Source organism: Brassica rapa, chromosome A01, assembly GCF_000309985.2.
Source record: "Brassica rapa cultivar Chiifu-401-42 chromosome A01, CAAS_Brap_v3.01, whole genome shotgun sequence".
Lineage (NCBI taxonomy): Eukaryota > Viridiplantae > Streptophyta > Magnoliopsida > Brassicales > Brassicaceae > Brassica > Brassica rapa.
The window spans coordinates 15,586,966-15,598,627 of NC_024795.2; the positions used below are offsets into that span (position 1 = coordinate 15,586,966).

At 38.4% G+C, this 11,662-nt stretch overlaps 1 pseudogene; it reads right to left on the reverse strand.

Annotated features, from left to right (window-relative positions):
* Positions 1–10,853, reverse strand: part of LOC103873399 — a 42,068-nt pseudogene extending 31,215 nt beyond the window's left edge.
* Positions 10,854–11,662: the final 809 nt, after the last annotated feature.

Genomic DNA, 11,662 nt, shown 5'->3' on the forward strand with positions numbered 1-11,662 from the left:
AACCCCAGATTCGAGCGTGTTTTTAGGTGGAGAGGTAGTGTTTTGAGATGATGTCCCTGTCCCTCTATTTTGAGATGATGTCCATGTCCCTTTCCGTTTTGTGGTGATACCAACCTTCTTCTCCACAGCTTCCACCCTTTCTGACAGATACTTGATCTCCTTAAGGCACGTCCCAAACCCTTCCCTCATGGCATTAACTATGTCCTTGAACATGGTTTTAATATCCTCTTTGGTCAACCCACCAACAGTCGTAGTCACCTCTGAACGAGCCACTGTATGAACCTCTTCACTAGACTCTTCAGGTGCCTCTTCACTAGCCTCTGCAGGTCTCTCTTTACGACCTTTCTTCCGAGGTCTTGCACTGTCTTCCTTCACTACATTTTTCTTTTTTGGAATCACAACCACCGGCTTTGTATTGACCCTAGTACCGGTGACTTTCCAGTGTTCCAGGGTCTACTTCCACGGTTTCTTCACAAACATGAGTTTAATTATGTTCTCCGCGGGCGTGTCCGCAACATCAAACTCCCATTTTGGAAACATTTCAGCAATGTCCTTCTCAACAAATTTGATCACCCTAGTCTGCAGTAAATAGAAGATATGTACTTAGATATTTGACGGATTAAGAAAGATGGAAAGAAAAGACTTCGCAGACGACTTATAATAAAGTCGTCTAGAAAGTCTTCCAGCTGGACGACTTAGTAGACGACTTATAATTAAGTCGTCTGGAAAGTCTTCCAGCTGGAAGACTTTTCAGATGACTTAATTATAAGTCTTCTACTAAGTCTTCCAGTTGGAAGACTTATCAGACGACTTAATTAAAAGTTTTCTGCGAAGTCGTCCAGATTGAAGTAAATACCTAGTCGAGGATAGCCTCTTTAAAGCGTATGCGTCCTTTGCCACCCTTGTAAGCCAGTATCGGTGGAGACGGATTGTTTGGGAGAGGTTTACCATAAGTAGCACTCAGTTCCGGCAGAGCTGTGTACATCCAGACCTGGAGAGCTTGCGCAAACCCATTAACAATGTAACAACCCGAAAAATCTTTACCCTTCACAGAGTCCATCAGCACCTTAAACGCGACTCTCCCCCATGGATAATTCTCAAACCGTTCTAGCTCCATCACTGGCCTTACCAGACTTACCCGTGTAGGGGTTGAATACTTTCTCCCTTCAATATATCCAGTGAAGATGGCAAGGTACGCGAGCCGCTTGCGATCATCCCGAGACCACCCTTCTCATCTCCCAAATGCTGCTATTATCTCCTCAGTAGATGTCCCAGCTTCGACATCAACTCCCAACATCCCCCAGAAAGAAGTCAACTCCTTTGTAACAACACATTGAGGTCTCTCAAGGTCCTCGATGTACTTGCAGTTTAGACCAGTGAGGTTTTCAAACTCTAACAGTGAAAACCTCACAGGTTCTGGACCAACGAGACTCCACAGCTCATACTTCTTCTTTATGTCCAGCTGGAAACCGAGCATGTAGTGAACCAGCCTTGAAGCCCATTCAAATCCCAGCTCTTGGAACTTGATGAAAACTCCCAACTTCGACTCCTTCAGCTCTTCATATTCGTCATCATGAAGAGCTTTCTTTAAAGGAGTATGGAACGCCCAACAAGTATGATACGAAATGCAATGCCCTGCGGGGGGGCTCTTCCCCTACTGTATGTATCCTACGGGGGAGTTCTGGTATAATTAAGTCGCCTGGAAAGTCTTCCAAGACAGAACATTTTAAAGCCGACCTGAAAATTCGGAGAAGATATAGTCGCCTTCGACGTAGCGGTTATATATCGGCAAAAATAGACATGAAAAAAGAACGATTGTATAAATTGATAGAGACAACGTTTTATGTTCATCTTTTCCTCAACCAATCACTCGACAGTAAGAGATATAACTTACCGGCGGTGGAGTTCAACGAGACGCCTTTGAGATAATGTGCGCTAGGGTTTCCTCTTAGATCTTAAATAGAGGAAGCGTCTGTGAGAACGGTGGTGAGAACGACGGTGATAACGGCGGAGAGATAACCGGCGGTGAGAACGATTGATTAGAGAGAATCGACAGAAATCGCCTTCGAAATCTCCTTTGAGAGAAACGGCGTTAGGGTTTTCTGAATTTTCGCAAAAAAGGGAATAAAAAAAACGTTATATATGTCCGGTAAATAATCCGGTTAGGTTTAAAAGTACATTGTAAAATTAAAGGTTCGGTCCGGTTTGGACGACTTACTAGTAAGTCGTCTGTTGAATATTGTACATCAAACGACTTACTAGTAAGTCGTCCCAGACCCTAAATTTAACCTCTAAACTAAATTGACTAAATTAACTAACTAACCATGTTATAAAGCCATAATTATACTTAAATAGTGTTTACTATACACAGAAATAAACACACTTAGGTAAATTTTAAAGTTTTCAAAAAACCATTTATGCATTCCAAAATCTAACCCTAAGAACACATACAATACTACAACATACGTTGGCAAAACCTAAACCAAAGAATATCATGACTCACTACTTTCACTCATCTAACTAGAAAACAATTAACTTTTGTTATATCTTAATTTATATCTCTTAAAACATATGTTAATTACATGATTTCAATTTTTCACTTACCAAAATATTTTTTACAAAATTTTTAAATTATTCCTAAGTAGAACTAGTCCAGACAACTTTCCAGTAAGTCGTCTCAGATGACTTACGGGGGTTAGAAACGTAAAAAAAAACGATTTTTTTTTGTTTGTTCACAAGGGGCTGATTGTAATTTCAATAGCCTTTTAGGTTAATTTTGCATTTGATTCAAGTTTGGGTTTACTTTTGCATTATAAATTAAGTTGTGAGTCATATTTGATAATTTTTCCATTTTTCAATGTGATATAGAAGGGAAAGTGTGTTCACTGATCTTTCCAAAAAAAAAAAAAATTATTTACCATCTATTTGTTCGAAATGATTTTGGTTCATCTTATTTACATCACTTATATTCTACTATGTACAATCTATTAAAACATAATCACAAATTTGGATCCAACTTGATTCTAGATAGTATATTTTTTCTAAAAAATGTACCTTATATATTTCTCTTAACCTATACTATTACTAAATACTAAAATTTAAATATAGCCTAACTATAGTTAAAAATATCTGCAATTTGTTTTTGAAACAATACGAACTTCCATATTTTACTAATTTAAGATTCTCAAATAACCAAATAGATTCACCTAATCTCTAATATTAGATTTCCTAAATCCTTTTAAAAACATTTCCAAAATCTGGTGAAGAATATTTTCCACCAAATATTTAGTATATTTTAAAATGAATATATAATTGAAATTTCTTAGTTTCTACTTAAATGATGTCATTAACATTTGTATATTTCCTGTAACAAAAAAAAGTTAAAATATTAATCACAAAATTTACAATGTGAGATTTTAAAAAGTTTTAGTAAAATCTAATCTTTTTCAAAATTAAATGCAAATTTCAAAATTAAAATATTCAGGCATCAATAATTTTTCAAAGTAAATTTTAAAATTAACATATTTATTTATTTTATATGATATCTAGTTTAATTTAAATATATATACATTTATTCATCCTGTGCAAATCGATATTTTTGTTACTGTTGCACGACACCAATTTCTCAATCAGTCTCTTAGCTTCTTCTGGAATCTTGGTCTTTATGTTTCCTTCACTTGCGCCATCAGCATCAATATATAATGCAAATGAATACCCCTAAAGAAAATTTTCAACAGGTGAACATCCGTGAAACCAGGATGTGGATAGTCCCTTTGGTATCTTTTAAATCTCTCCCAAGAGCTTCTGAAAAATTCAGTAGGTCCCTGATAAAATGTCTAAATTTTATTCATTATCTCTTCAATCCTTGCATCATCTAAAAATTCAGTCAAAAACACAGTCTTGACATCATTCCATGTACTGAGGGACCCTGGTGGTAGGAGCTTCAGCCAATTAATTGTAATCCTAGAGAGAGAATATTTGAACAGCTTGCAGAGGATGTAGTCTTCGGTTCCTTCATGCTGTTGGATACCATACACAAAGTCTTCGAGTGTCTAAATAGGGTCCAAGGGTTTTTCATGAAGAAGACCATGAAAAGGGTGTTGACCCACATAAAAGAAGTAGGTGGGTTTTAAATCAGCTCCCTGGAATGCTGGAGAATGAACCGCAAACCTGTTAGCGTAGAAGAACTCTATCATACTCAGTAGCAGTAGATGCTTCAAGGATTGCATCCCCATGTGCATCTATTTTCTAACATGTTGCATAACACAGATGAGCCCCCAGGGTCATTAAGGTCTCCATTCCCATTCCTTGTCAGGCACAAGAGTCGCGACCATGTTGTCTTCTCGCGGGTTGTTATTGATCAATGCTCGAGTAGAAGTATCGATCGCTGCTCGGTCACAAGGGTCGATCATCGAAGAAGAGATGGTGTTTATCGATGCTGCGTGTTTATCTTTGCGGATCAACCGTTCCAAAAGTGATGGGTTTAAGAAGAAAAGTTGATAGACCATGGATTTGACCCACTTTTGTCCATGGTTTATAAGCGTTTTAACTACTATTTATTATATTATAGAGTCTATTTAGTATATTTATAGGATTATGAGTGATTTGGAAGAAAGTGATAATTTTGGAGCATTTTGGAGATATTTGGAGTAAGCACCCGAGATGGCCATCGAACACGACCATCAGTCGACATTGAAGAGGAATAATTGATCGTTGTTCACATCTTGACATCGCTCGACAGCGAAGCGCGTAGAAAGCCCGTTTGGTCTCAACCGACTTAAAGCTCAAATCTTCACCAACTTACAAGATTACCCCTGATGAGTTTTAACCTAATTATATAAGCTTTGCCAACATGTTGGAGGAAATGTGTGCTTTCTTGTTTTTCTATATTCATAGATGAAGGTTTTCTAGGATTTTTAGTAGATTGGAGATAAGATCCAAGGAGATTTATGATTGAAACTCCAATGATATCTATCTATTTATCTATGCAGTTTTTATACCTTATTGTTGTTATGAATTACTTAGCCATGTATGAGTAGTTCTCATTGTTAGATTTAAGGTTTAAATAGGTTAAGAGGGATTGGCCCCAACTATAGATTGCTAAGTTATGATATTCATCTTTAGGATTGTCATTAATGCATGCTTCTAGATTAGCTACCTAGAACTTGCTCTAGGAGTCGTAGACATAAGCGATAGCTTGCATCTCACCCTGAATCCATCCTAACTGAGCTAAGATAGCCTGAGTAAGGCGAAAGCTGATCTAGGAAGCTTAGTGCGCACATTCAACCCACACATTAACGCTTGACCAAAAGCATCGATCAATATTCCAATAGAATAATCAGTCAACGTTTCAACAAGTGTATCGATCAATATTCCTATATAATAATCCACCGACAATGGTCAATAGACAAACCTAGAAATCGAGGGCCTAATGGTTTGTTATTAAGTGTTGAGCTCTATAATATCATGCATACAACTTATTAGGCATCTGTAGGATTATATCTTTATTATCTGAATAAAAACTGTTAAGTCTATCTACTTTCATCTAAGTACCAAAACCCCAATCTATCAATCGAGCAATTAACTTGCTCACAAACCTGTCTTTTACATATAATCATAATCAACCTAGCTTAATCAACTTAATTAGATTTATTAAGTTTCCTAACTCCCTGAGAATTCGATCCCTAAGTACTACAATTGAACCTCTATTTGAGAGAGTAATTCACTCCTTAGGATAATTTGAGTGAAGATCAAAAGTTCTTTCTCCTTGATGCTTCTCAAACTGATGGGCATGTACCTGAAAAACAAGTAATTTTTTAATGTAAGTAACTTAAAACAAAAAATAGAAACTAGACTAAACCTATTAATCAAGTCAAATGGTAAATCCTGTTGGGATCAAAATCGGTCACGACGGGATCAATGTCCGAAAGTTCTCAAGAAAAATGTCTCTCTTTAAAAAGAAAGAGATGATATGATAAGCCCTGGAGAAAGGTTACTTGAATCCTGGGTGTCGAAACAACAAAACGGGTTCTGAAAAGGATTCATACGATAAGCCCAAAATTGAGTTTCATATGAATTCTGAAAAGGATTCATACGATAAGCCCGAAATTGAGTTTCATATGAATTCTGAAAAGGTTACTCGAATCCTCGGACAAACGAATCATGGGTGTCGAAACAACGAAACGAGCATAAGGCTCGATCAACCTGGCTCGCCATCGGGGCATGCTGGATGCACATCCAACTCGCCCCAGTGCCGAGTTAAATCAAACAAGCAGTCCAGCTCGCCCGCTCGGTGAGTAGGACCGAACGAGCAGTCCAACTCGCCTGCTCGGAGAATTGGACCGAACAAGCAGTACAGCTCGCCGAACGGGCATGTTGGACCGAACAAGCAGTCCAACTCGTCCGCTCGGCGAGGTAGACCAATCCGACTCGCCGAACAGGTGAGTTGGACCGAACGAGCAGTTCAACTCGCCCGTTCGGCGAGTTGGATCAACTAACATATATTCGTCCCGTCCTTGTAGCTCCCTCCTTCGATATCGGATCGAACTTGCTCTTGTTTCATCTCAATCGTAGTCCGAAAGAACTCGTTATCTCGTATGAGATTCAAATTGATCGTATAAAATGACAACCGTTAACTAAACGCGTTGAATTGCCTCCACTATACAAGAAATTCAAACTTTCTTTGGAATCAACGTCGTTTTGGAAGCGCTCTTTTGATAAATCGTAAAAACGCTTAAGTCGGAAAACTGCCCGAAATGGTCCAGAACGCGGCTAAAAGCCCACTAACGACTTTAAACAAAATCAAGCCCAAATCCCATTAGTTATGACGGTTTATCTTTTATTCTGCAAGAGAGGATAAATGTGAAGTTTCCAAAGATAAACACGAAGATCGAAAGAAAATGGAATATTTCCGTGAAGCGATAAACTCGACCGAGGGCAGAAAGGGAAAGGACAAACTGCCTCGAGGTAAAGTATATAAGGACTTCGAGGTTGAAGAGGCAAAGGGACAATTTTTCTTACTCTTAGAACTCTCTGCACTCAGAAACTTAAGGCATTATTCTCGACATGTTCTGTTTCTATGATTGACACTCGATTACTAGACGAACTCGCAAAGGCGGTTCGATCTCTTGTTCTACTCTTTCAATCGAACTACGTTCTGCTAGATCCTCGAAAGGGGTATGTATGCAGCCTTTCATAAGGTTCAGTCCAAAATCAATCAATACCTTTTTCGTATCTTTTTCGTCTTCTGTTATCGAGCTGCGACTCAACTAGGTTTAAGGTTTTAGGTTGCTAGAACTAGGTACTTCGCTGACAGATCTTGCGGCAGAAGGTTTTATAATCTCTTTTAATGATTGCAACGCTCTTACGCGGATTCGAAATAAGATATACCTTTTCTATAAAGTCGTTTTGTTATCTTTTCATATTTTCCCCATTTATTTGGTCATTTGTCGTTGGCTCTCGCAGAGAATCTGGGACCTCAAGGAAAGTTAGGGATTCTTGACTTTCTTCTGATTATGGAAATTGACGGTGCGAATTTCGGTTCCCACAGTTTGGCGCTAGAAGGAGGGGGGGGGGGGTACGGATTACTCTAACTCATAGCTGCAAAACGCTTTATCAAAACGATATCTGGAAATACAAAAGACAAAATCGCAGTTCACAACAACACTGGTAAAACAACTCAAGCAGCCACTGCACCTTTGCGCAACGCTTACGCAAACGCCACAGTTCTTGAGAAAATTTAAAACCTAGTCGCGACTTTTCACCCTAGGAAGAGCAACGAAACGAGCTTGCGATTTCTCTCTCTAAACATAGAGGGAAACGGTGAATTTTATCAAAACCCGTAACATTTGGCTCATTACCAAGCTAAAGAAGTCTCAACGCGTAAGGGTTTTACCGAAAGACGTTTTACGAAAACTTTTCGGAAAAATATAACTTGCTCTCCCCAAAACAGCGGAAAAACCTGAGGTTAATCGCGGAAAAAGGGAGCACATCAAATCAGGTACATAACTCACCGCTGTACTTCTTCCGAATATCTTTCGGAAAAACCCTAGATTAATCGCGGAAAAAGTAAGCACAATATATTGGGTACATAACTCACCGCTGTACTTCTTCCGAATATCTTTAGGAAAAACCCTATATTACTCCCGGAAAAAGGAAGCATAACAAATCGGTTACACAATCCCCCACGGCTGTACTTCTTCCAAATAACTTTCAGAGAAACAAAGTTAATTTCTATAGAATCACTTGAAACCTAAAACGGCTGATGAAGATTATACAAAGCAAAACGAGAGATCATATCCCCACCGCTAAAACGTTTTCTGAAACCTAAGATTTCGTAAGAATTCAAGTATCACTTCTATAGTAACAAATTCTGCGAGTTGTTGATGTTTGTCACCTAAATCTTCCTTCGGAAAAAACTACTCGAAACTTCCACGAAATAAATCCCACGGCTAAGAGAAAAACTTCTGACTTCTGATTAAGTTTGGTCGCAATAATTAACCTCGCCACGGCTCTCGTACAGCCAAAACTTGACAACATTTTACGAAACAACTTTCGTAAAACTAAAATCGGTAACATTTTGCGGAATAAATTTCGTAAAATTAAACTAGATATTATTTTTTGGAAAAATTATCGTAAAAGTAAAAGTTGACAACATTTTACGAAGCAGTTTTCGTAAAATTAAACTTGACATTATTTTAAGAGACATTATTTGTATGAGTTAAACATGGTTGTATTTTGTGATAAATTTTTCGTAGAATAAGTTTTTCAACGTTTACGAAACAACTCTCGTAAATAAAACTCAAAAGTATTCGACAACCTTCAAAAATCTAACAACGATCGTAGAAAAAGACTCTCGGATAAGAAAAGAGATGGAGCGAAATCCAAAAATGAAAATTCGCCCATCCACCTCTCTCCACAGTCTCACCATCCTTCCTCTCCTGCCTTGATCTATCGCCAAAACCTCATCACCTGGCGAGTCTCCCTGATCATCCTCGGCATCTCCTGATCGTCCCTTGCTATTCCTAAAACGCTAAAAAGTTTTCGACAAGATTCTTATTCAGTTTCGTAAATCCAATGATACTAAGATTGAAACATGGATCAGAAAAACCACAAGATGTGCATCAGCCTTAACGCGGCCAGGAAAGCATAGAAATCCAGAAACAATCAATATTCATGCTATTCGAAATGAGCAGACAGACACGAAAAGAGTAAGGGAAAATAAGCAAGCAAAACGGAGAAGAGGCAAACCCAAATCTTTGAGAGAACTAAGCCAGATCTTGCGAACCAATCTAAACTCTCTGAAAATTGCGAAACGATCGCCAGACATATTCAGCTCGCTTCCAAAAGAAAGAAAGAAATAGAGACACGAACGTCATTTTAAAACCGATTGGTTTCTAGCAATATTCTTAAAACCGACGTATTCCAAGTCGCCAACAACCGAATTACAGTCCCAGCGTCATTTTTATATCGACCCAGATTGTCGATCATTCCAATCCTCGGAAGAAGAAACGTACACAACCCTTCAAAGTATCGGTTCAACCGTTTTCTTTCGTAAAAAAAGGAAAAAAGGGGAGTAGGTACATACACAATACTCATATACTCCCAAAATTCAAAAGCCTTTACCTCGCCATCAAGAAAACGCTATCGTCAAAGAAAACTCTCGCAGCAATAGGCAGACAAACATTTAGGCAATACAATGCCTCACTGAAATCGTCCCAAAAAAGCAAACGACAATCTAAAATTCGTCTAAACGCTAGCAACATATCCAAACGATCATGAACTTAATCTCAAAGACTATACAGTATTTCTTGTCCCAGTCATGCGTATATAAAAACCTGTACCAAGGTCAAACTGAAACTTGACGATTAGCCAAAGTCTTGAAGCCCTTTCCGGCTTTCTAAAGCCAGTTTCGTATAAATTTTTTTACGAGAAATCTTCAAGCATCAAAGCATTTCTTTCAGTTCCCGTTAAACCAAGTGAGTCACAGAAAAGCATCGAAAACATTTGCGACGAAGAAAACTAGAAAATAAAAGTAGCAGCGAGCACATTAAAGGGAACACTTTCTTCCCGATCGTTGGCTAGATCTACCGCTAGTTGACCAATTCGTTCCAGAAACAAATATTTCATGGGAATCCTCTCAAAATCCTATGTAAAACGTTCTGCGACTAGATCTCGGAAAAATAAACTTCGGTAACACTCCACGAGTAACTCCAAGCAACTTTCACCAAAGATCGAAATCAAAGCAGAAATATTTCTTGTAAAACCCACAGAAACAACACCACTTTGACACGTGTATACATATCACCGATTTACAACCTTTGTAAAACCGGTTACCCTTTACTTACGCGAAACATCCTTCGTACAATCATATCAATTCATACGTAGAAACGTTCAAAAGTAAACATAACAGGTTTTACGAAGAAGTATTTTTCGTATAACAAATACAAAGCTGTAAGATCTGACTTTGTATGATCAATTTAAACTTTATCTCTTCGCATTACGATCTAATAGATCTCATTTTTAGCCATACGGCTCACCGGCTTCTGCCTTTCGTTCCCCTCAGTCACATCCGAGCAGGTAATCATCCTGCAACTGACTCTGCACTAGTTTTGTATCAAACCTCTTAGGCTTCGTCTTCCTCAGACAAAAACGAATCAATTTTCATAAAATTATAGGTAACATTATACGAACATTCATCATATAACTGAAACCTAAAGCGGATAATCGTTTTCTACGACTATCGGCCATCTTAATACGAATATACCTGACAAACTTGGCCTATCAATCTCGACAAGCGCTCTTTGGCCCTCAGAAATTATGCCTTCAAGTGAGTCTGAACCAGAATCCGACATCCCCTTTAAGGACAACCGTAAACTAACACGACCTTAATGTTAACACGAAAGTACCATGGTCTAATCCTTGACCTACAAAGTCCTTGGCTATCTGAGTTAACACATCCTCCACGCCAAGCCAAAGTATTTGAGCAACGATTGCTCCATCACTTAACGGCTAAACGACAATCTGCGATTTGTCTAAAAATTCGTGTGACTATTAAGAAAACAATTATCGTATAACCTATAGTCAAAAATCATATGATAAATTCTTCGTAACAAAACTCAGTCCTAACAACCAAACGGTTAACGGAAAACCTAAACTTGTCGACAATCGACCAAGTTTAATACGTTCCACAATTCACTTTAAGCCCGCTACGTTTTACCCATAACACGCGGTATGTAAGGAAAAATTAACATTTTTTCTGCGGAAACTTATCTTTATATTTGTTTTTATAAAAAATAACATAAACTATCATAGCATCTATGGGTTCGTTCTTAAAGAATCTTAAGTGGGATTGTAATCACGTTTTAGATCTCGTTGGGCCGTCTTTCGACATAAAACGTTTGTTACAATTTTCTTTTCGACAAAAAAAGTTCTCGCGGTTTTTATCGTAAAGTTTCAATAGTAACTTTAATCGGAACAATGTGAGAAAAGATATGGCTGCGGTACATGGGAGCTAGCATTGAGGAACAGACGAGAATGCACGGATTTGGGTCGTACCCGTTGTCCGATGTCCGAGATAGTTCGGTCGCTACGTAGCGAGCGACTCATTCGCGGGTCCGTCGCTACGTAGCGACCGACCGAGTGGCTTGTTTAGTCGCTACAT